At 38.2% G+C, this 25,901-nt stretch overlaps 1 protein-coding gene across 2 annotated transcripts in view; it reads left to right on the plus strand.

Annotated features, from left to right (window-relative positions):
- The first annotated feature begins 640 nt into the window (after nt 1-640).
- SPOPL (speckle type BTB/POZ protein like) overlaps nt 641-25,901 on the plus strand; it is an 86,534-nt gene continuing 61,273 nt past the window's right edge. Inside the window, exon 1 of one of the 2 annotated variants that reach the window (XM_043576621.1) lies at nt 641-781. The gene's annotated coding sequence lies outside the window, so the exon portion shown is untranslated. Of the gene's footprint in view, nt 782-2,231; nt 3,219-25,901 lie in introns of those variants that run through there. The other variant, XM_043576622.1, reaches the window with a different exon arrangement.

The following is a 25,901-nucleotide window of genomic DNA, read 5'->3' on the forward strand; positions in this document are numbered from 1 at the left end:
ACTTCATTTGCCTACCCGGAGTTGTCTGTATTTCTAGCTGGAGACGTACACTGCTGTTTTTGTTCTATCCTTTCACATAGTTACGGGCTCGCAACAAGGGTTTAGTAAAAGTTGCATATTGGCTTTCTAGTCTGCTACAACCTCAAGGAAATCGTACGGAGAAACAGTTGGCCTCCTTTCGCACCCTACGTCTCTCGACTTAAGAGGCGTTATCAGTGGACTTTTTAGGTAAGGAAAGTTTAAGGCAGGGTCGAAGGAGATCCCCGCCAGGCGAGGTAACTCATCCTCTCCACAGCGGCCGGTGGGCGGACGCGCCCTGCTGAGAGCCCAGCGCCAGGCGCAGGGAGCGGCGGTGGCTTCCAAAACCCGGCGACGGATCCGGGCCGGCCCGGAAGTGCCCGGCGCGGGAGGGAGGGAGGAAGAGCCTTGCGAGCCCACGCCGCCGCCGCGCGCACGCGCCCTCGCAGGCTGGGGCTGGGGCTGGAGTCGCAACTCGGAAGCCGGAGCCCGGACGGGCCCGGGGCCGGGAAGGGGGGGCTGCGCGGGGGCGGGAGCAGCGGAGGCGGCCGCCCCTGGCGGCGGGTTTGTTTATCCCGGGGAAGAAGTTTAGGAGCGGGAGATAGGGAAGCAGGGCGGGCCGGGGAGGAGGGATGCGGCTCGGTGGAGGCGGCCGCCACAGGGACTCGCCGCCATCACCTTCGCTGCCGCCGCCGCCGCAGCCGCCGCCTCAGCGGGAGAGGAGCCGCTGCCGGGACTGCCCGCCGCCGCCCCGCACGTCAGGGTAGGTGCCCCTCCCCCTCCGAGGTCCCCGCCGCACCTCGGTCGCCTGCTCCTCCAACCCCTCACCCCTCCCACTCGCCTGCGCTGGAGCGAGGCGGCTTTCTTCTCACTCACTGCGCCCCCATCCCTTTTGGCCCGGGACCCCTGCTCCGGCGGCGTGCCTTCCCTTTCTCAGGGCTGCCTCCCTCCCCAGCCCCACCCTCCGCCCTCCGGGCCCGTCCTCCCCCTCGCTAGTCTCTGCTTCCCCTGGCGATCCCCCGCCCCCCCATCGATTTCCCAGCCTCCGCCTACCAGGATCCCCTAGACTTTCCTCTACAAGCCTCGCCCCTTTCCTTCTCTAGTCGGCCTCCTCTATACCTGTATACCTCCACTCCCGCCCTTTTATTTTCCCCACCGGGAGTACAGCCCAGAGAGGGAAGCCCCAACCCCACCCCCACCCCCCAGCGTCCTCACCCACACCTCTCATCCGAAACATATGTATGTGTGAAGTTATTCCCATTAAGCCCATTTTAGGGTAAATTCTCCGCTCTCCAGCCAGACCATTCAGTGTTTACTGCGGTGTTCATGCAACCTACCTCTCCCTCCAAGCACACATTGCCGTGTCACAGATTCTCTTTCAGGTTCACCAGGTTACATTAAGCTAACTCTGTGGTTCAGGGTCCAAGTCTTCACTTTCCCCTTTTATTCCCTTGTGCTATCCTTTCTGTTAACTCTTCTTCCTCTTGAGCCTATGTGTGCTGAATAAAGGGAAGGGAATGATCGAGTTTTCTCCTTCAGAGCAGTAGAGTCGGTACACATAAGATTCACCTTTTGCTTGGCCTAACTTTTGGCTTCTTTCTCTGTGAATTGTGTCATTCAGCCATAGTTTTTAGGGTTTTGGTTCTTTGTCTATATTTGAATAATCTTGGGCCTAGATATCCTTTATAGTACTTGTCTTCCCGATTTTTTCTTGCAGCTTCAGAACCCACTGTTTCTTAGAAATTAAGTAATAAAAGGTTTATACTTTGGGAAATTACATCTCCGCTGCCATAATGGGAAAGGTGGAATATTTCAAATTATCATCCTGTTTATTCTTGAGAGAAATGGTGCCTAATGGTTCAAAGCTCAGATGTAGCCATACTGCCAGGATCTAAACCCCAGCCTTGCCATTTACCAGCTCTGGCCTTGGGCAAATTACTTAATCTCTTTATGCCTCAGTATTCTTACAACTATAAAATGGGGATAGTGATACACTTGATAAGATGGTAGTGATAATTGCATAACTTAATGCAGGTAAAATACAACAGTACCTGGCACGGTAAATATTCTTTACCATCTCTTAGCTTAACTTGGTTTGGCTAATGGTAGGTTATTTTGGGGGAAGGAAGGTGGGAATAGAGAGCTGCTTTTTGCTCTTTTTTATCTAACACCTTTTTTGATGTAGGTATGATTCATATTCTTTTACTGTATAAATTAATTCCTTCTGGTGTGAAAAGTGCAGTTTTAGCTCCCTATTTTCAGGTAAGTTACCAGGCTACAAGCAGGTCAGTCCCAGCTTCAGGTATCTTTGTTTTGAGAATAAATGAAATTGAAATACATAGCAGGTTTATCATAGTGGAAAATGAGGATTTTACTGATAAGAATTTTAGTATGCTACAAATTAAATACTGAAAACTGTTCACACCCATCTGTCCTTTATATTGAATTGCTATTCATGAGGTTGGCTTCATTCAAAAGACTAGTGGCTTTTCTCTCTTAAGATGTTATGTTTGTTAACATGACCATGCCTTGATGTTCCCCAGATTTTACTCACTCTTTAAAACCCTGACAATTTTTGTCTTATCTGCTTACTTCCTGGGCATTATTATTTTCTTGATACTTTTTTTTGTAACAACACAGTTAAAATCCAAATAGGTACTGTTTAGTATTGTTATAAATAGTGATATATGCAACTATCAAAATAAAGATGTTTGCCCACATATAGCTTAAAATTATTTTTTGTGTCACCAATGAAATGTACTCCAAACTTTTGAGTGACAGCGCCTTTGCTTATGCTGTTCTCTGGCCTACAATAGCCTCTACTCTTTTCCCCACATATCCAGAGTCTACCTATCTTCCACATCGTTTTTGTCAACACTGGTTTCTCTGTCTCTTGGTTTTCCTCCTGTCTACATTCTGCATTTTTGACTTTGAATAATACAAGCCCTGGTTCAAGAAAAATGACTCCTCTAGAGAAAGACTTTGGAAGTTTATAGGAATTTTGAAGGTGTGGAATAAAATTGACACTCAGCATCTACTCTGTGCTAAGCACTCTTTCTTTGGTTTTGTATATATTCATTCATTCTAAAAATATTTAATAAGCACTTACTTCATGCCAGGCATTGAGGATACATAAGAGCAGCCCTTTTGAACCAAGAGTTCCAACGAATATCAAGCCCTAATGCCCTAAGGCATCCAAGGTATGTAATGAATTGACTCCTCTCCCGTGTACCTGAGATGGTACTAGCTGTCTACCTTGAGAGCGAGAACTGAGGAAATAATCACTTAACTCAGTTTCTGTAGGGCTTAATTCTTAGCGAACCCTGGCTGAGAAGAGCTCCGTCAGCAAATAATAATATGAACTCTGCTTTTTTGCAATGTATTTTAGAATGGCACTGACAGACAATAAGCCAGTAAACAGATAAAATTATTTTATAAGAGAGCACTGGTAATATTACAGATAATGGTAATCACACTTATAAAACCCTGTGCCAGGCACTGTTTTGAATAACTTAATGTCTTGTTTAAACCTAACAATCCCTTGAAGAAGGCTTTATTATATCTCCACTTCACAAATAAGGAACCTGAGAAAGTGAGAAATTACTTAACTTCCACAAAATCATACAGCTTTCTGAGCAATGAAGCCAGACGGTATTGTTGTGGTCTATTACCTTTTGTTGTCTCTCAGATCTTCCAGTTCCTTGTTGGTTACTTTACACAAAGTTCTTTACCTTTCTGGGTTTTGACAGTGAGGTTTTCCTGTCTTTTTAGGTTGTTTAGGGAAGTAAAGGAGTTGTTAACTTTCGTAAAGCGCATGGTACACAGACTTATCCCAAGTCTTGTGTATGATTAGATATTGAAGATACTTGCATTTTATTCACTTATGAAAAGGTTATTGAACAACTGATCTGTGCCAGGCACCATGCTAGGCTCTGGTGAGGTAATCGAAGGAGTCTACCTGTATTCATGGAAGCAAAAGCTATTGGCATAAAGAAACTAAACAGATAGTTACAAAAATAATGATCACAATTATGATAACTGCCACACAAGAAAGTTATTGTAAGCAATGAAAACCCACTAATGTATCAGGGAATGCTTCTCTGAAGAAATGACTATTAGGCTAAACCTGAAGGAGTAACTGGAGTTATCCAAGTAATGTTGGCAATTTCAGCTTTTTAGAACTGAAAAGTCCTGTAGGGGCTGGACCTTAGTATGTGAAGCTGGGTGATGTAAAACATACCACAATGGTTAATCATTGCTAAGCATTTTGTACTTAAATACCAAGTGCAGTGGGAAGCCACTTGGTAATGTTAAAAGGCTGAATAAGTTACTTACGTTTTTACTATAAAATATCACTTGGCGGCTCTGCGGAGGACAGATTGGAGAAGGGCAAGCATAAATGCAGGGAGACCAGTTAGGCCAGTGCTTCTCAAACTCATCTGTGGAGAACAACCTGTTTTGGATTGATTTGGTTTCTAATCTGTACTGGTACTTTAGTGGCACAGAATATGAATGACACAGAAATGAATGTTGTGGCAGTGTCAAATTGGTATAAATATTTCTAAATACTTCTCTCGGTTTCTGTCTTTATCTTGTCTCAGACCAGTAACAACGGTTCATGGACCAGTGTTGGTCTATAAACCACACCTTTGCCAGGATGGCAGTGATAGAAAGTAGCTGGATTGGGGGGAAGTAACATTGATAGGATTTGGTGGTGAATTAGACTAAGGGATCTGGAGGGAGGAGAAGGCAGATTTCCAGGGTTGGTGGTTCTTGTGCCTAACATAGGGAATACTGGGGAGATGAGCAGTTTCTTGTTTATTTGTTTCTGGGAAGTAGAGAGAGTATTGATGATAGTTCAGCTGGAAATTGTTAATATATGGCTTTCAATTAATATCTTAGTGTGGGCAGTGGGGGATGAGATTCCCTAGGGAGAGAGGTAATAAAGGAATATAGTAGTCCCCTATGAATCTTCAACATGAAACATCAGGGAGAAAATAATGGAACAAAGGAGACTGAGAAGATGTAACCAGAGTTGGGAAAAAAATTTACCCCAAGGCAGGAGACTATTTGAGAAAGAAAGGAGTGGGTAATCAACTATGTCAACTGTATTGAATCAAGCTGAGAAATCAATTAAGTTGGTAACTAAAAAGTACATTTTTGATTGAACAACATGAAGAAAATTTTATATTTCTCAGTAGTTGTCCATCCATAAACTAGTTGGTGATGAATTTGTTTTAATCTGCCAAAGCAACAGTCCTAAATTTAGGATAAAATTATATTTATAGCATGAGCCATCTTCCTCACTTCAGACCCGTGTTTCCATTTATCACCATCTAGATGTTCTATAAGTATCTCACATTCTTTCTACAGCTCATTTATTCAGAGCATATTCCAACAGAATATGCTTTTTAAGTACTATTAGGCATTGAATACTAAACTTTTAGAAATGCAATTACACTTCAGAAACTAGGGGAAATGGACAGTTAAATATTGTTATAGTGCGATCAGTGCTGTCGTTGCAGCTTATTCAGGTTACCTTGGAAGCACAGAGAAGTAGCATCAGAGAAGGCTTTCTTAGGAGAATGACACTTGAGCAGAGTGTTTCTGAAAGACAAGTAGAGAGGTGGAGAGGGCAATGCAGTTCTTTGAGGGGTTCAAAGAAATGATAGGTATTTTGGAAGCATGCAAAGTCAAGGAATTGTGGCTCTAGCATGTGCATCATAGGTTAGAGAGCTTGACTTGCCATTCAGAAGTTCTTTTCTTGAACTTGTATACCTCTTTCTGTTTGCCATTTTGATTAATATTATTACCACCCATATAGGCACCAAACATGGGGATATCTGCTGATTATCTTCAAAAATTAAAGATGATCTTTGTTGTAGCATTTATTGTCCAAGGTGATGTTTTATTTTTACTGGTTAGCTTTATATTTTATATGTTATAGAATCATTAAGTAATTGATAGCATAACTTAAATATCTGTTATGCTTTAGTGATTTTTTTTTTTACAGGAGAAATTTTATATGTATAACTTTTTCTCAAATGTAGAGAATTGAAAATGAAGGCCTTGGTAGGAATTGCTAAGAGTTTGCTACCAAACCTCAGGTATATGGTCAATGATGGTGCTTTTGGACTCAGAAACAGTACCCTGAGGCCATAAATACTATTTTAGGTAGTTGTCTAAATGTCTCTGGATTTACCCTCTTGCGCCAGAGGAGGACACAGTTTAATTGCAGGGATTACTTTCTGAAAAATGCTGCAATAGGCCAAACCTAATTGACAAGATCAGTCTCTTAGAAAATAGTGTATTAAAAGGTAAAATGATGTTAAATGGATTTTATAAACACAGTAATGGGGCGCCTGGGTGGCGCAGTTGGTTAAGCGTCCGACTTCAGCCAGGTCACGATCTCGCGGTCCGTGAGTTCGAGCCCCGCATCAGGCTCTGGGCTGAGGGCTCGGAGGCTGGAGCCTGTTTCTGATTCTGTGTCTCCCTCTCTCTCTGCCCCTCCCCCGTTCATGCTCTGTCTCTCTCTGTCCCAAAAATAAATAAAAAACGTTGAAAAAAAAATTTTTTAAAGCACAGTAAATATTCTAGAGTTCATCTGCTTATGTTTATTTATTTATCGTGAGAAAGGGAGAGAGTGCATGAGCAGGGTGAGGGGGCAGAGAGAAGGAAGAGAAAGAACCCAAAGCAGGTTCTGTGCTGTCAATGCAGAGTCCAACGCGGGACTCAAACTCAGGAACGGTGAGATCATGACCTGAGCCAAAATCAGGAGTCGGTTGCTTAATCAACCAAACCTGACAGGCACCCCTAGAATTCACCTGCTTTAAAATAAGAGGGAAATGGGCTTTATCGAAACTTTCTTCTGAATTCAGTGAGTTATTGTAGAAATGTTGCCCTTTTTTTTTAAGTTTATTTATTTTGAGAGAGACAGCTTGAACGAGGAAGGTCAGAGAGAGAGAGTCCCCAAGCAGGTTCCACGCTGTCAGCATAGAGCCCGATATGGGGCTTGAACTCATGAGCTAAGATCATGACCTGAGCTGAAATCAGCAGACTCTTAACCAACTGAGCCACCCAAAATGTTGCTATTCTAATCTGCTGATCACTCTTGCTTAAATTTTGTATTATGAAAATTGTAACTTTTTAAAAAAAATTTTTAAAGAAAATTGTAACTCTTTAAGTTTATTTTTTTTGTTCTTACTGGCTTTAGTATCTTTTGCTCTTGCCTTCTCCCTGGTTTTTAGTTCTTTAAATCTTACTGAGTTCTTGTAAAACAACTGTATATTTTTTATATATTACGATGGTTCTTAAAGGTGTACTTTTTCAGGGCTTTTATTTATGTACATGTGTAGAGCTCCTCTTTCTTGCCTTCTTCAGACTTGCCTACATGTTCTAAAGGAGGACAGAATAATTATTAGTATTATGTTCTGAATTATTTTCTATAACTACTGTATGTGAAACAAAACTTTACATAGGTAAAAGATAGATTAAAAAAAATTGTCTACAAATATGAAATTGCATTACCTTAGACCATAGTTGGGGTAGGTTGTTTATATACCTAGAACTAACATATAATGGGAGTAATTTATCTGTTCAATATGAATATGCTTAGAAAATCTTCCTTTGAGGTTGTCATATTTGTTTTCATTCTTTGTTCGATACAGGAATAAACATAATCAGGAATGACGATTTAAAAAGAGATGTTTACTCTCCTATTAAGTAATGTAAGATCTCAAAGGTTGTAGTATGACTGAAAAGTAGTATGATGCTTTTAAAATACTAGAGATTTGTTAGCAAAGAAGGAATCATTGTTTCCTCTCTGGGTATATTTTTTGAAGCAAATTTAACAGTTTTCTATTGTGTAGATGCGTTTGTGCTTCTCTTACTCCCCCTCCCAAGGGAATTAAGTGATTTTTTTTTTTTTTTTTCTTTTTCTTTTCCTTTTTTTTTTTTTTTCAAGGTAAAGAGTACAATTGACTCAAGGCACTTTTTTCACTTGTAATTTGGTTATAATTTTTGGTGTTTTAGTGGGAAATTCCCCTGAAAGGTAAATAGTTTTTATCATGTAAGTAAAAAACAAAAACAAATCCACAAAACCATTATTGAATATAAATTAATTCTGAAATTGTGAAGGCACGTATCAACACAGGAAGCTTCCAAATAAGTTAATTTATTTTAATTTAATTAAAATTTTGGTAGCAATTAGGATCAGTTTTTTTTTTTAATTTTTTTTTTAATGTTTCATTTATTTTTGAGACAGAGAGAGACAGAGCATGAGCAGGGGAGGGTCAGAGAGAGAGGGAGACACAGAATCCAAAGCAGGGTCCAGGCTCTGAGCTGTCAGCACAGAGCCTGACGCGGGGCTCGAACCCACGAACTGTGAGATCATGACCTGAGCTGAAGTCGGACGTTTAACCAACTGAGCCACCCAGGTGCCCCCAATTAGGATCAGTTTAAACCTTTTTTAGCTAAAATGGCAGTTGAACTTCAAGTTTAGTATTCCCAGTTTTGTTAGATCTCAAGTGGAGTGTGGGCATACACTAACTGGATTGGTCATTTCTCATTGCATTCAAAATGTATTATTTAAAACTTGAATTTTTTTTTTTTTTTTATGTGAGCATTTTATCAATGGCATTTGAGAACTGGCTTGAATCAAAGGGTGTTTGGGAATATCTTGGTTTATGCTTTATTCTTGATGATTTTTATTTTCTCAGGTGTCTTTATTTTCACCATTATTTTTTGTCTGCTCTTCCCTATTGCAAGTCCCTTATCAAAAGTTTCATCATCAAATTGTCTAATGAAGCCAGTATTTTTTCCTAGCAAAGTATAACCAAGTTTATTTGAACATGGATATGAGAAACTGACAACTTACTATGGTGTAAAGGTATTTTTACATGGAATTTTTTCATAGATCATTTTGGTTTACAGGGAAGAACTGCCCCCCCCCTTTTTTTTAAATTTTATTTATTTAATTAGAGAGAGAGCGGGAGAGGGGCAGAGATATAGGGAGAGAGAATCCCAAGCAGGCTCTTCACTGTCAGCACAGAGCCCGATGTCGGTTCCAACTCATGAACTGTGAAATTATGACCTTAGCCTAAACCAAGAGTTGGATGCTTAACCAACTGAGCCACTCAGGTTCCCCAGAACTTCTTTTTAAAACTTTTTTTTTTAATGTTTATTTTTGAGACACAGAGAGAGAGAGAGAGAGAGAGAGAGAGAACGAACCAGCAGGGGAGGGGCAGAGAGAGAGAGAGGGAAACACAGAATCCAAAGCAGGCTCCAGGCTGTGAGCTGTCAGCACAGACCCTGACAGCAGGGCTCGCACTCATGGATGGTGAGATCATGATTGAGCCAAAGTCAGACTCTTAACCAACTGAGCCACCCAGGCGCCCCCAGAACTTCCTTTTTTACCGAACTTTTATCAGACATTATGTCAAGTACATTAGGTATTTTATGCCATTAGGTACGGGTAATACTATAAGGCTTTGAATTGTACTTACCATCAATTACCAGATGCAATATGATTTTGTACCCCAGAGAGAGAGAGAACACTATCAATTATAATTGTAAAATGCCACCAACTTTAGAAATGTTGAAATACGGGGGGGAAAATGGGCATCTTAGATTTAATGAAATGTGGCATTAATACTGCCTCATTTTATGATTTAGCACCCAAGATCCTCAAAATACTAACCTCCCAAAATGAGATGAAAATTTATCCTGCTTTACCTCAAAGCTTTCTGAATTCTAAAATTCTACTATACTCTAGAATTCTAAAATTCTGTTTTACTTCAGAGCTCTCTAAGCAGCATAGCACAGTGGTTAAGAGCATGAATCCAGACTGCTATTTAACAACTTTGTGAATTTAAGTAGTTACTTACCATCTCTGCCTCAATGTTCCTGTCTATAAAATGGAAATGAAACAGTACTTATCATTTGAAAGAGTTGTAAGTAGTAAATGAGTTACATTTACGTTTAGAATAGTGCTTTTTACATAATTACATGTGTAAATGTTGGTTAATTAGGAACAATGTTGCTATTTTTGATGTAGGATAAGTAGATGATTTGCTTAAAAGATAGGGAAAAGGGGCCTTATCAAATGGGTCTTTGGTATTTTGGGCACACAATGAAGATAAAGTATTGTTGATTTGTCTTTTAAAACTAATGTAAGATAGCAGTCTTGACAACTTTGATATCTAAATTACATTTCTATTTTCATAAAAATAATACTGTATAGTTTCAGCTGAAATCTCCTTTCAACTGTGTTGTGACATAGTTACTCAGAATACTGACATGCTATGATGGATGTCTTGAAAATAACCTGTGATATACTTATGATTCCTGTCAACCTCATAAGGAATTCATTCAGAAATATTTTTAAAGGGTTTCAAACTAAAGAACCATGTTTTAATTTTAGTTAAAACATCCTACTTCCGCATTGTGAAGTATATGGAGTAAAAATAATACCGAGGTAGTTTTTGTTTACTTTGATGGTTTCATATGTTGATGATTTGTTGGTTCATTGAGATATAAAATCTTATCGTATACTTTAATAATAAAAGTAAGTTAAGGGACCCCTGGGTGGCTCAGCTGGTTAAACATTTGACTTTGGCTCAGTTCATGATCTCAAGGTTCATGAGTTTGAGCCTTGCACCAGGTTCTCTGCTGTCAGTACAGAGCCTGTCTCCCTCTCTGCCCCACTCCTGCTCGTTTTCTCTCTATCCCTCTCTCTCTCTCTCTCTCTCTCTCTCTCTCTCTCAAAAATAAACAAACATTTAAAAAAATAGGTTAAGACCTTCCTTTGAACTTCTTGATTTTTCTCATTCTCACTTTCACTTTGTTTTTATTTTTTGTTTTGAGTGCACATCATTCATTTATTCCACAAAGAGTTATTGACCAACTGTTGAATGTCAGGTTCTGTGTTTACAGTGATGCATTGGAAATAGCCCTTGACCTGTAAGCTTCATTACTTCGAATCTATTAAAACTGTCTAGCCATTGAGTGTTTAGGCACTGTGCTGCAAACTGTATATGCACTCTTTATTTTAATCCTCATGACTACCCTGCTAGGGTAGGTCATTACTTTTCAAATGTTTCTTCTAAATGTTTGGCAGAAGAGTGAACTCTTGGCTGATGGAAGGGAGGTGAAGATCTGAGTGGTCCAGGTAATGGTGGAGTGGGGGAGAGCTTTGGTGTTAACATTTTGTCCAACTTTTAGTGTTTTCTTCTAAAAAGGATTTGACTCTTGCATTCTGTTACCTTAATACAGCATTCTTTGTTTTAATATAAAAATGTTTTTAAGTGAGCAAGAAGGAAGATTTTAAAAAGTGTTCTGTCCCAGTTTTAGACTGGAGGTAACATGGCCCTGAGTACAGGATTTTATTGCAGACATCCAGGCGTCAAGCTGCTTATTTATTTATTAAATATTCGTTGTTGTTTTTTTAATTTTAGGTAAATTTTTACTGAAGTTTAATATCCATTTGAAGACATGCATACAGCATCATACAGCATGTACACCTTTATGCCTTGCTTCTTATCCAAAATATTTCTTTCTCTGTGATTCATTCATGTAGTGCATAGCATAGCTTACTCATTCTCATTGTTCTGTAGTATTCTGTCCCATTGTAAGACTGTATACACCATAAGTTATCCGTTCTACTGTTAGTGAACATATAGGTTGTTTCCAGTTTTGAGCTACAGTGAATAGTGCTCCTATAAAATATTCTTGTGTGTGTCTTTTGCTGCTGCATATGTATTTCTGTGGGTTATGTTCCTTGTAGTGAAACTGTTTACATTGTGGTGTGTGCTTGTGTTCAGGTTTAGTATGTATTATCCAGTGTTTTCCAAAGTGGTTGTGTCAATTTATGTTCTCATCAGTAGTGAATGAGAGTCCCATTTGTCCCACATACTCTGTAACATTTGCTTGATATTGTTTCATTTATTTAGCCATTCTGGTGGTTGTAAAGTGGTATTGCATTGTGGATAAGCTAGTTTTTCAAAATAAGCATGATTCCTTTCTCCATTTGTACCACATACCCCTCCCACATGCACACCCAGGAAAAGTGGAATAGAGACATGTTTATTTTTACAAAACCCATCAGATGATTCTGGCTGCCTTGTCAGTTGATAAGATGCTGAATATAAAACAAATTTAAGTATAATTTAAGGAAAATGAGTCTGTCATGAAAATGATAGCTTCACTATATAGTTCACTGACTTTCTGACAGATGGCGCATTTCTCCCTAACTATTGCTAAACATGGGAATGGTTTTAAGATTTTGCAAGCTGGTGAAAAGTTTTGTAGGCTAGTTTATTGAATGAGTCTGCAACATTGGCTCAAAGCTCTCATTACATAATGCTGGAATGCTCTTGCTCTTACTTGACTGTCTACCCAGATTGTAGGTTGTGTAAGTTCATTTGTGTGTGCGTGTGAGGTTTTGCTACCCCTTAAATAAGGGAAACATTGTCTACACAGCAGAGCTTACTCAGCTTTCAGATCTTGAAAATTGAGAAAATTTTAACCATATGCCCACAGCATGCTGTATGCTGTTTTATATTTAATTTCTTATTATGTATGGAATTTTTTCTTGTGTCAAGAGAAGGCAGTGTTACTAATATATTTTTCATTATTGAATAAAATAGTGAAAACCAAGGATTCAAAAACTTATTTCCTCTTGTGTATCCTTTTCAGTATTACGATTGTGGTTATTCCTCACTGAGTATAGATCATTTTAGAATTATATGTAGGGAAGTGCCATTCCTGCACCTTTTGTTCTTAATTAGTTGTTGTTGATTTCTTCTATTAAGACATACATAGACTCAAGTAACTGCCGATAAGGTACTTTTCCCTTTTTAACATTTTCATATACCTTTTTTTATATGCCTTTTTATAGCTTATATATATATATATATATATATATATTTATTTATTTATTTATTATTATTATTTTTTTTTAATTAAGTAGGCTCCATACCCAATGTGGGTCTTGAATTCATGACCCTGAGATCAAGTCTCAGGCTGAACTGATTAAGCCAGCCAGGTACTCCTATAGCTTATATTTTATATCTGACTTCATTTCTTACTGCTGCAAAATACTGTTCCTGGGTAGAGCAGCCATTTGGTAAATACTTGTGCTCTACAAGTTCTTAAGTAGTTACTGATTATTGCTAGTCATAAGAACCTTGGAATTATTAGCTCATCAGAAGAGCTGAGATGGCATTCATGTCCTTAGAGTGTTCCCATGAGGTACAAGAGTGATTTAGTTTATTTTGCAAAGCATTTCCTTGTGAGAGAGGTAGGGCTGGTAAGTGGATGGCAATAATCTTTTATTAAGTCCAGTTCAACCATGTGCTACATCATTTCAGAAAAGACTGGCTTAAAACCCAGGATTTCCTAACACGTTGTTCTTCATAGATCATTTTGCTGTATTTCTTTCTCTTTTCTTTTTGACTTCTTTTTATTTCTTTTTTTTTTCTCGTAAACTAAACAGCTTTGTGAAATGTTTTCCTTAAAAAAAAATGTTTTTCTTTAAATTTTTAATGTTTGTTTATTTTTGAGACAGAGAGACTGAGCTTGAGCAGGGGAGGGACAGAGAGTGAGAGGGAGACACAATCCAAAGCAGGCTCCAGCCTCCTAGCTGCAGAGCTTACTCGGGGCACAAACCTATGAACCTTGAGATCATGACCTGAGCCAAAGTCGGTTGCTTAACCAACTGAGCCACCCAGGCCCCACAAAAATGTTTTTCTTTAAATTTTTTAAAAATTTTATTTATTTTGACAATTTGTTTTGAGAGAGAAAGAACTAGTGGGGGAGGGGCAGAGACAGCGGGGGTGGGGGGTGGGGGGTGTGGTGAGAATCCCAAGCAGACACTGCACTGTCAGTGCAGAGCCCCATGCAGGGCTCAGACTCACAAACCATGAGATCATAACCTGAGCCAAAGTTAGACCCTTAACTGACTGAGCCACCCAGGTGCCCCAAGAATGTTTTTCTTTAAGGAAAATGAAGTCATTTTAATGGTGATGGGCATGCAGGGTGTAATGATGTAGACATAAAGATTTCTATTACCCTTTATCCTAAGGCATGCTATTTTGCCAATTTTTCACCTAGATTTTAATAACTAAAAGGTTCCAAAAGTGTATTTTCTCTTATCTTATGGAAATTTTACTCCAGCTGCTGCCATGCTCTAGTCTAGTAATATGTGAGATACATGTGCAGTAATGAGTTCTGCCTTTAACAGGTAACAAAATATGAAAGGAGTTTAATGAGTATGCCTCTTTTTTTCTAACCCTTCTCAGATAAAGTGTAACTAACACCTTCCTTTAATGACAGTATCAGGATGGGGATTTCCACGATTAGAAGTGGGCTGGAACCTGGGTTGCTCAGTCGGTTGAGTGTCTGACTTTGGCTCAGGTCATGATCTCATGGCTTGTGGGTTCATGCCTCATGTTGGGCTCTGTGCGGACAGCTCAGAGTCTGAAGTCTGCTTCAGATTCTGTGTCTCCCTCTCTTCCTGCCCCTCTCCCGCTCACACTCAGTTTCTGTCTCTCTCTCTCTCTCTCTCTCTCTCTCTCTCTCTCTCAAAATAAACACAATAAAAAAAAATTTTTTTAAGTGGGCTGGGCCACAAATAACTGGGGCAACAAACTCCATTTGGTCTTAGGTGATGGTAAGAGATAGTTATGATGCCACTGCCCTTATTGACCACTTTAGGTACCAGCCTGTTCCATGGTTGGTGCTATAGCTTGCAAGAGTAAAGTCAAAAGGAATGCAATATATAGTGGGAAATTATAGGTTATATGAGCTGGAATAGTGGCTGAGTAGTCTTGCCATGGAATGTGTAGAGCAGCAATGTTTAATAAAGCTTTGTGCAATGGTGGCAATGTTCCATAATCTCCACTTTCCATTATGATAGCCACTAGCCACTTTTGTCTATTTAGCACTTAAAATGAGTCTAGTACAACTTGAGGAGCTGAATTTCTAATTCAGCTTAATTTAATTTAATTATATCATTAATTGGTAAGACTTCTTTCACAACAAACCCTTTTGACAACAGAGAGTTAAAAATAGAAATATGTATTTAATGAAAGCATCCAGTTAAGAAACTACTCTTTTGCCTATAAAGATTTTTTACACCATTGCTCAGAAACCCAAATAAAGGAACAGTGGGTAGTTAGATTGACATGGAGTGGAGGGTTTACAGAATTGTAGTAAAAGAACAAAGGAGTGAAATGTTAAGCATGTTTGCTGGAGAGTGTTTGAAGTGGGGGCATTGAGGGTTTGAGTTTGATAAAGAAGGAAGTGAAGTCAAAATGTCTTAAGAATGGGAAGGTCTCAATGAAGTGTTGTTAATAAGAAGTATTGGGGGATTAAATTGGTGACAGATGGGAATTAGTTCTGTTATAAAAATGATATCCTGAAGTTTATTTTCATAGTTGCTCAAGCTATTTTATATTTTAAGTAAGTTCCAAGTCAGAATCTTTGAAAAAGATTGCTAAAATTTCAAGTGGTTAAGATCCTAAGGAATTCTGCTGCTGGTAGATTGGAAGTCCAGAGGAGTGCAGCTATCTAAGGTGATGGCAGGAACTGCAGAGGAGACATGGAGACAAGTGTTGAAGTCCTCCATAAAGGAACCTAACTGCAAGAGGTGCAAGAAGATGATAGAAGGGAGAAGAGAGTAAGAGAATGTGGCATTGGGCTTATGCAGTTGTCCTGCAGTTTTGGCAAAAGGTTATAAAAGTGGTCTAGAAGCAACAGCATGAAATCAGAAGAACTTTACTCTCAACTCCCTTTTTCTAGATTCTTCGCAGGTGTAAGAAAGGACCTTATTTTAGCAGTTCTATTTTATGTGCTTTAGTTAAGTATTTTCCTCTCTGACCTTATGTTTGTTGCTCCAGCGCCCGACCTGTTTACATACTTCATAAATGTTTGTTCAATAAATGCTAGGCGAGTGTGAAATTGTTCTAGTGCCCTGGAATCCTAGAACAAAGAGTGTTGCTTAGACACTTTAAAGAAATGATTTGAAAACTAGTAAAAAGGAACAGTTACTTTAACACAATCATATTTTCAAAGAATGGAGTTAATTACCCCATTTTAATTAGACATGTTTGTATTTGAAGTGGTAATATGGGAAATGAATTATATAACTTTACATAAATCAGTGGATGGTAGTTTCTTAATGGGTTATTAAGGGTAGTTAATATATTTGGGGGACTGTTCTTTTAGATGTTGATAGGACATTGCTGTCTTTCAGATCTTTGAGCAATTATTGCAATTCTAATCTCTAGCAATGGGTTACTGTGTCATTTCCTGGCATTGGAGCATTAATCTCTTGGAGGAAGGAATTGTAGCAGATTGATTAACTTTGGGCAAGTTGGGTAAAGAAGTCTTCAGTTATTTAAGGTAAACATTTTTGATCCTCTCTAAATGAGCAGGAGGAAAAATATGAAAGCAAAAGATTCCATTATGATTTTGCAAAAAATGAAAACAAAACCCAATGGGGGGTAAAAACTTCAATCGAATGAGGTTGGGGTGAAAGTAGGAAAAGGGAAGAGGAGATATTATAGCTTTTATTTTGGATAAACGTTTTAAGACTTAGATGAATTTGAAAAATGTCTGGTCTAGGGTTAATTTTAGTGGATCCAGAATTGGCAACTACTGTGCAGAAACTACTGTAAGTACTTTATAGCCCTTATTTCCTTTCATAGTCACTAAAATCTTTCTGAGTAAAGAAATTATTCCCTTTCTGAAGATGAGAAAGCTAAGGGCCAGAAAATGAAAGTAACTTAGTCAAGGGTTATAAGTCCTAGTTTGTTTGTTTTTTAATTTGTATTGTTTTTTACGTAGGTCTTCGAGCTATATTTCAATGAGTTTTGACAGATGTATTCACCTATATAACAACAGCTCCATCAAGATACTGATCATTTTCATTCCTCCAGAAAGTTCCCTTAAATGTTACATAATTCCTAAGAGACATTTGGACATCAGTCTGTCTTTTTCCAACTATACCTCCACATTTCTTGGATTAAAAGGGAGATGGAAGCTGTTAGAGATAAGCAATGTGAGAGCAACAGTGTTAATAGCTGATGTAATACTTGTTGGAGAGCCAAGTGATAAAGGTTGCAAAAGCAAAAATAAAACCTGAAATACATATTTAAGGAAATTTCACTCTGCTCTTCTGAATAGTTCATGTTTTATAAACTAGTTCTGTCTTTGAGTTTCATATTGATATTCACACACATTAAGCTAATTTATTGAGTGATTTCTGTGTACCTGACACAATGCTAGGTGCCTCCTATACATTCCCACTCAATATACCAGTTATTTGGGGCGCCTGGATGGCTCAGTCAGTTAAGCATCTGACTTCAACTCAGGTCATGATCTTGCTGCTTGTGGGTTCCAGCACATCGGGCTCTGTGCTGACAGCTCAGATACTGGAGCCTGCTTCAGATTCTGTGTCTCCCTCTCTGTCTGTCCCTCCCCTCCTCACACTCCGTCTCTCTCTCTCTCTCAAAAATAAACATTTCAGAAAATTAAAAAAAAAAAGTACACCAGTTATTTGAGGTGGTTATCATATATTATTCCATTTGTTGAGATATTACCATTTTACTATTATTATTATTATTATTGTTATCATCATCATCATCATCATCATCATCATCATCATCATCTTACAAACAAGAAAACTGAGGCCCGGAGAACTCACACAGTTTCAGGATTTGAACCTGAGTCTAATATCAGAAACCAAATTCTTAACACTGGTTGTATTCCCTGGATTATTTTGTAATACTAAGTTATATTTGGTACTTTGTTTTTAGGAGGCATTAAGCTATACACTGCTAGGAAATATATAATACTTTTCCAGTAGTTAACTTCAAATCCAGTCAGTGTATCTTTGCTTACTATCTGCTGTCTTCTTTATGAGGCCATTGGTTACATAAATTTGAAAATATAGTAATCTCAAGGAGTTTAACATATTTGATCAGTTAGAAAAATTGTAGTATTGTCAATTAAAACTCGTATTCAATTTGTGACTAACTGGCTATAATTTGTTGTTGTTTCTTAACTGTATGACCTTAGATCACATTACTTCCATGTTTTAGTTTCCTTGTCTGTAAAATAGAAGTAACTACTTCACAGGGTTGTTTAGAGGATCAAATGAGATAATATGTGTAAGAGTAAAGTTCTAAAGTGTGAAGTTAAACCTTAGGGATTATTGTACTAATAACTACAATAAATTTTATTTTGTGCAAGAGGCATTGGTTATAAAAGTACTTGAGTAGCTAGAGAGTAGTAATTCATTATACTGAGAAAAATGGTGTGGGGTTATAGATTGATTAGTAAAAGTTTTGTAGAAGAGGTGGCAATTAAGATGGACAGACCAAAAGAAGTGTTGGTGCTTTGGGATGCCTGGGTAGCTTAGTTGGTTAAGGGTTTGACTCTTGATTTCCACTCAGGTCATGATCTCAGTTTTGTGAGTTCAAGCCCCGTGTTAGGCTTTGTGCTGACAGTGTGGAACCTACTTGGTATTCTCTCTCTGCCCCTCCTGTGCTTGCATGCTCTCTATCTGTCTCAAAATAATAAAGTAAATTTAAAAAAATATTGGTACTTAAAGAAGGGATAAGATTAAATTATCATTTGTTAATTGAGATCATTACTATTCTGAGTTGGGTAAAATAAGTGTGGGATAGTACTGTAATTTATAAATTAGAGTTTGAATTAAATTAACTTTGAAATTTTTTAATTGCTTCAAAAGTTTGTAGCATGTATATATTTCCATGTTGTTTGACACACGTTTTACACAATTATGCATAGGTAATTTCCGATTAATTGTTTTGTTAGGAGCTTTAAGACACTGCTGAAATTTTCAAAACTTAATAGGCTAATGCCTAAGTAAACTTGCTTTAGAGACTATAGTGAATTCAGAGGTAATGCTTTGGTATTAAAGCATTATCTTGTTTTCTGAATCATGCTTGTGTTGCTTAAAAATACACATACACACATTTGGGTAACAACGTTTAGTTTCAACTTTTTGAAATTTGTACCAAAAAAGACGTGGTCAGGTTTTTGTTTTTTTTCATTGTTCTCTTAAGCACATTTGAAGTTATAGAAGATTTTTCCTGGGGGACTTATGAAGTCTAGTTCAAATTATGAGGCTGGGCTGTCTGTAATCCTTCTTTGTTTCCACAGGGCCTAAGTGTAGGTTCCCCAGTGGGTCAGTGAATAAGAGAGTGAATAAACAACAAATGAATGATTTAAAAAAAAAAAAAAAAACTGAGATGTTTTGCAGTTTGGTTGTATTGAATAGTCTCCTGACTGCTAGTCTCACCCCTTTTTAAAAAGTTCACTACAGTTTATATATTACTACAATTTAAAATGATTACCTTATGAGGTTTATTAACCATGGTTAAAAACTGTTATGATAACTAAACCTGATTTTTAAAAACCCCAGTACTGTCTTTACAAGATTTCTGGAAATAACCTCCTTCTAAAAAGTGAAATATTTATTTGCAGATAGGCTTATATTTTTCTTATGCCCTGTATATAATTTTTTACATAAGTGATAAGAAAATGATTGAACTAGCGGGACATATAATTTTAGTTGTTTGCAAATGATGATTTTTTTAAAAAAAAATTTTTTTTTTTGGTGCCAAAACCCAGGAATTAACCATTTAAAAAATTTTTTAATGTTTATTTATTTTTGAGAGAGAGAGAGAGAGAGAGAGAGAGAGAGAGAGAGAGAACACGCTAGCATGAGTGGGGGAGGGGACACAGGATCCAAGGCAGGCTCTGTTCTAAACAGCAGAGAGCCTGATGCAGGACTCAAACCCACAAACCGTAAGATCATAACCTGAGCTGAAGTTGGACACTTAACCAATGGAGCCACCCAGGTGCCCTGCGAATGATGATTTTCAAAGGTGGCTTCCAAAGATCCAGTGTGTTCTTAATATGTTATGCTATAGGAAAAGCAATCAGGTGCTCTATGATCTATAGTAGATTTTTTTTTAAAGAAGTTCATTGTGAGGAAATTATGTGGTGATATCAAGTAAGTCTCAGTCTACAGAGTATATGTCTTACTAAACATTAACTTGTACAACTAGATGGGACTTAATGATTCTTGCCTCAAACTCTTTGTATAGCTAAAGTTCAGTGATGTGCAAAATGGCTTGGGCCTGAAACCATTTTGAAATGGCTAGGAATAAAATACACATCTCTCAACACATGGGCCCCAGAGCCTTTTTTTTTTCCTTCCATTTTTACCATTGTTAAGGAAGATGACATATTATGTCTGTACCTAGAAATATTGTTAAATGATTTTTTACTTTTAGTCCTTTCTTTGAAAATACGATAAAGTAACAGAAATGCAGTGATTTTTGTGGAGCTACAATGTGTGTACACAGGGTTGCCTTTTAGTTTGTTCTTGTTTTTTTGTTTAAGGGAGAACTTTGTTATTGAATGACAAGGCAACAGTAAGCAGAGGCTTTAAATCTCTGTGCAGAAGCCTTCACCTCTGTGTGTTAATGGCCTTTATGAATTATCAAATAGAAAAAGAGTTGGTATTAAGTGTCTCTAAGTCTTTTGCCCATCCTTATGAAGTTTTCATGTGTGTGTGCCATTGAAATTACCTGCTTACTTTTTGTGTTAGAGGATGTTGTGAATTTCAAAATAGATTCCATAACACTGGAATAAGACTCTGGAACAAAGAAATTGAAAGCTAGCTCAATCCTCAGGATAATACCATGGTAAAATGGAAGATTCAATCAGAGTTAGAGGCCACATGGATAGCTAGGGCAGTGAGGATGGGGTTTTTGTATTCGTCATATTAATAGCTTTCTGGTAACCCTCAGACTAGAACAGTGGTTCTCAAGGTGAGATCCCTAGATCAGCAGCACCAGCACCTCCTAAGATCTTTGTTAGAAATGCACATTCTAGGATCAGGTCGTGATCTCGCAGTTTCAGGTTTGATATATTCTAGGATCAGGTCGTGATCTCGCGGTTTTGGGTTTGAGCCCCACATCTGGCTCTGTGCTGACAGCTCAGAGCCTGGAGCCTGCTTTAGATTCTCTGTTTCCCTCTCTCTCTGCCCCTCCCCTGCCTGTGTGTGCTTGCTCTCTCCCTCTCTCCCTCCCTCTCTCTCACTCTCTCTCTCTCTCACTCAAAAATAAATAAACATTAAAAAATTAAAAAAAAAAAAGAAATGTACATTCTAGGGCCCAAATCAGACCCACTAAATCATTAATTCTGGGGTTGAGGCCTAGCTTTCTGGCTAACACTTCCATGTGATTCTAATACACACTTATATTTGAGAATCACTGCTTTAGAGAAATATAACCTGTAAGTCTGCCATTTGTAATCACTCAGAGACTAGGACTATTAAATTGGACCATATAAAATTACCAATATTCTCATGCTTTTGACTTATAAAAACTTCAAACTTGTCAAGCTTTGAAGGAAGGGCATCCTTTATTTGGGACAGAGAGTTCAAACTGTAAAAGTTATTTTACTTAGGCCTCTCAGTAGTCAAAGTAGGAAAGAATTAAGAGCCCAGGTAAGTAGACTAAAAGGTAAACAAAGGTATTGGCTCAACCTTCATGCATTTGTTTTTCTTTTTTAGAACTAAGGCCCTGTATAATTTCAGCAGTAGCAGCAGCAGCCATGGCTCCTGGGTGCCCATGTTCTCCTACTCCCTCCAGCTCCTTTGGTTTTCCCTCGTAGCCAGGAAGAAGGAGTGATCTTTCTATCCCTAGCCAGTTTTTCCCTTGAGGGTTTAAAATATTGGTGTTGGGGCACCTGGGTGGCTCAGTCGGTTGGGCATCTGACTCTTGGTTTCGGCTCAGGTCATGATCTCACAGTTAGTGAGGTTGAGCCCCATATTGGGCTGTGTGCTGACAGCATGGAGCCAGCTTGGGATTTCTCTCTCCCTCTCTCTCCCTCTCTCTCTCAAAAAAATAAAGAAACACAAATTTTAAATATTGCTGTTGCTGTATTTTTTATCACCCCTTGTTCTTGCCCCCTAAGATTCTTCTCAGTAGCACCTGTGTCCAGATACACTGTCACTGAGTCAGATTGTTCTACTGAGAGTCAAAGCAATTTCTGATTGGAAGAAGAGACTTTGTCTCGTGGTATGCACATTTTAGTGAACTTCAGATTTTCACGTGATCAGAACTACAAGATGACTTCTATTTTCGTGTATAGGTCTGAATTAGCTATTCTATTAATTCCCTCAGACGATATAATTAGTCCCCTCCCTCTTTTAAACACACACTGAGGTTTTGCAGTGCAGAAATAGACAAAAACACAAAAACTTTCACAGGTGTCATAGATTAAGTAATAAAATGCAGTAAATGAAGGGGGTGATAGAGGTGGTTAGAAGTATCTAATGTGAGCTGACTATGACAATGAGTAATCAATTTCAGTTTAAAAAAAATTTTTTTTTAACGTTTTATTTATTTTTGAGACAGAGAGAGACAGAGCATGAACAGGGGAGGGGCAGAGAGAGAGGGAGACACAGAATCGGAAGCAGGCTCCAGGCTCTGAGCCATCAGCCCAGAGCCCGACGCGGGGCTCGAACCCACGGACCGCGAGATCGTGACCTGAGCTGAAGTCGGCTGCTTAACCGACTGAGCCACCCAGGTGCCCCTCAATTTCAGTTTTTTAAATGGGCATACTACGTCATATACTGTTATAATACTTCTAATACGATACTTTTTTTAGTCATAATTGTGTTGAGTTTCATGTTCCATGAGAGTGAAAAAGATAAGTCACCTTCCCACCCCCAGTTCCACTTTTCGCTGTAAATGGTGCCTCCTTTTATTTCTGTTAGTGGTTTTTATTAACAATGTTATTTTTTGTTTATTAGTTCTGGACAGTATTACCTCTGTGAATAATAGTCCTGTTCCTCTCCTCACTCCGTCCATCTCCTAATTATTCATTATTAATTTTATATCATCAAGGTATTTATGTTTTGTACCTATAAATTCTTTTTTGTTTTATTTACACATCAATTCTAAAAACTTTAAACCTTGAAATATTTATAATGTGATTATATGCCACTGTAAAACAAAGTAGAATGGTCTCACAGAGAATGAAATATAATTCTATGTACATTAAAACTTTACCAATTGAAAAATTTCCAAATGTCATTTTCTAGTAGATTCTCTTTTAGTTTTCTTCAGTTTACTTCTCGTCCTCTGAGACCTGTTTGGTTTTATTGTTTTTTCAGTTCCATGTTTTTTTTCTCCTTGGATTTCTTTTTCATTTGGTTTAGAGCTATGGTCTTCAAAATGAGACATCCATACACATTAAAGGGGATGCACAAAGTAATTTTAGGGGGTGTCAGAATATATTGTAAATTATTTGTTAATTTTTATCTGATTAAATTTCATACAAAAAAGTTTAGATTTCATTGGGTTCAGAATGTCTTATTGAGTAATTCTCAATAAAGACTGGCAAACTTTTCAAATATTTGCTGTCTGAAAATATCCTTTATTTGGTTCACATTCTTGAATAAATTTGAGTATGGAATTCTAAGTTAAATTTTTTTTCCTTATAAATCTTAAAAGGATTTATTCTATGTCTTAATGGCATCCAGATTTCAATGTGACTTGTTGCTTTGTAGATAACATGGTGAAACTCTGAACAGTGTTACCAGGATGTGTCTAGGTATAGACAGTGTTTCATGAAACATTCTTGGTACTTGGTAAGATGAACTTGTGTCTTCCTTCGGATCATGGTAATCGTCTTCTCTTTTTCCTACTCCCCTTTATATGTCCCTATTTTTCCTGTTTAATATCTCCTCCAGGAGCACCTGTGAGGTGAATATTCGATCTCTTCAACCTGATCTCCAGGTCTCTAGTTTCTCTTATTTCCTACATTCTTTGTGTTTTTTTGTCTCCTCAAAAGTAGTCTTTATCCTTCGACTTATGCATCACTTATGACTTTGTTGTTCTCATTCCACCAACTGAATTTAGAAGAATTCTTTTTCTAGCCAGGTTTTCAAAGCGGCTTATTGTTGTTTTACTCAAGTATACTCTAGGATAATTTTTTTTTTTTTGTAATGTAGATTTATTTTTAAGAGACAGGACGAGTGGGGGAGGGGCAGAGAGAGAGGGAAACACAGAATCCAAAGCAGGCTCCAGGCCCCAAGCTGTCAGCATAGAGCCTGACATGGGGCTCGAACTCGTGAGCTGCAAGATCACTACTTGAGCCAAAGTTAGACGCTTAACTGACTGAACCACCCAGGTGCCCCTAGGGGAAATTTTTTTGAGTGACCATGCTGCTCCCTGTATTCTCCCATTTCTACCAGAGTTATTTTGCTTTGTTTTTCAGTTTTGGATCTTTCCCCAAATGTCTGTTGGTTTCCATTAATATTTTGGGATGAAGAACTAAGTTACTAGTTCTTAACTAGTAAGAACTAAGTTACTAGTGTCTGGCTGGCATGGTTTTCCCTGAAGTTGCATAGGTCTTTTTCCCACCAGGCTTCTTCCCTGAATGGAAAGGCTGTGGATGCATTCGGTGTAAGTGGGCAAAGCGTTTCAACATTACCTACTTATCTGTAGGTTGTATGGGTAGGTTGGGGACCCCCCGCCCCCCACATCAAAGTAAGGAGGGCTTTATTTTGTGTGGTCGAGTATTTAATTTCTGTTAGGTATCATCTCTTCTTCCTGTCCCATTCCTAATGTCTCTTAGGATATTCAGAGTTAGTCCAGTTTGTGTCCAATTTGTTTCTTAAGCACTTGATACTCTTATAAAGAATGTACCCAGACAGGTGGCCAACTTCCTTTAGAGAGCAATTCTTCGACTTTGGCATGATGGTAAAAGCCACAGTTGCCAGCCTTGGGAAAGGGGAGGGTCCCAGCTGTCTCAGCTAGCCCAAATACTGTTTCTAAAATAATTAACCTTATGATCGCCCCTTGGCCTTTTCCTGCCCTTTGTATTTGATGAAAGGTCAGTTCTTCTTTGGGCCCCTTTCAAAGAACTGTGAATACCTCTAGTGTCTGGGACTGTGATTTTCTCCCTTAATTTCTCCACTAATCTCTTCCCACCTAATTTATTTTTTTTTTGCTAATTTATTCCCATTCATGTGCTTTGAATTTCTCAAAATGTCTGATCTACTGATACCACCCTTATTTTCGAGCCCTGTTGAGGCTTTATTCTTTTGTAAGAACTTGTCTCATTGATAAATTAGAAAATAAAAGAGACATAAGTGTGCTCACTTCTCTGCCTAGAACCATATTCTGTTTTCAAAGTTTCATCTTGGGTGGATATATATGATCCAGGTGCAATATATGGGTGCAATGTATGATCCAGGTATTTAGAAATTAGAAAATTGATAGAAGGCTACATACCTTTCACATGAGTTTTGAAGACGGAATATCCCTTTTGTTCTAGGTTTTTTAAACCAGTCTTTTTGTTTGTTTGTTTGTTTTCCCTTCTGTTACTAACACACAAGAAAGGATATCTTTAGGAATTTAGTATAAGCTTAGGCTCACATCAAGGCTGGTATTGCCATATTTTAGCATTAAAATCTTGGGCAGGTTTCATAGCCTTTTTGCACCCTAGTTTACTCATCTGTAACATTGGCAGAGGCAGTTACTGGCTTATTGAGTTATTTTGGGGGTCAAATTAGATAAATAGTTTGACATGTGGAAAGTCTTTACAAAATATGTGTTCTTGCCACTATTAAATTGCTTCTATTAGGAAAAAGTTATACATTTTATTTTTTTATTTTTTTGTTTGTTTTGAGAGAGAGAGAGAGTGTATACAAGTGGGGGAGGGGCAGAGAGAGGGAGAAAGAGAATCCCAAGCAGGCTTCATCCACGCTGTCTGTGCAGAACCCAATGCAGGGCTCGAACTCACTAACCGTGATACTGTGACCCGAGCCA

The sequence above is a fragment of the Prionailurus bengalensis genome, chromosome C1 (genome assembly GCF_016509475.1).
Source record: "Prionailurus bengalensis isolate Pbe53 chromosome C1, Fcat_Pben_1.1_paternal_pri, whole genome shotgun sequence".
Taxonomy (NCBI): Eukaryota; Metazoa; Chordata; class Mammalia; order Carnivora; family Felidae; genus Prionailurus; species Prionailurus bengalensis.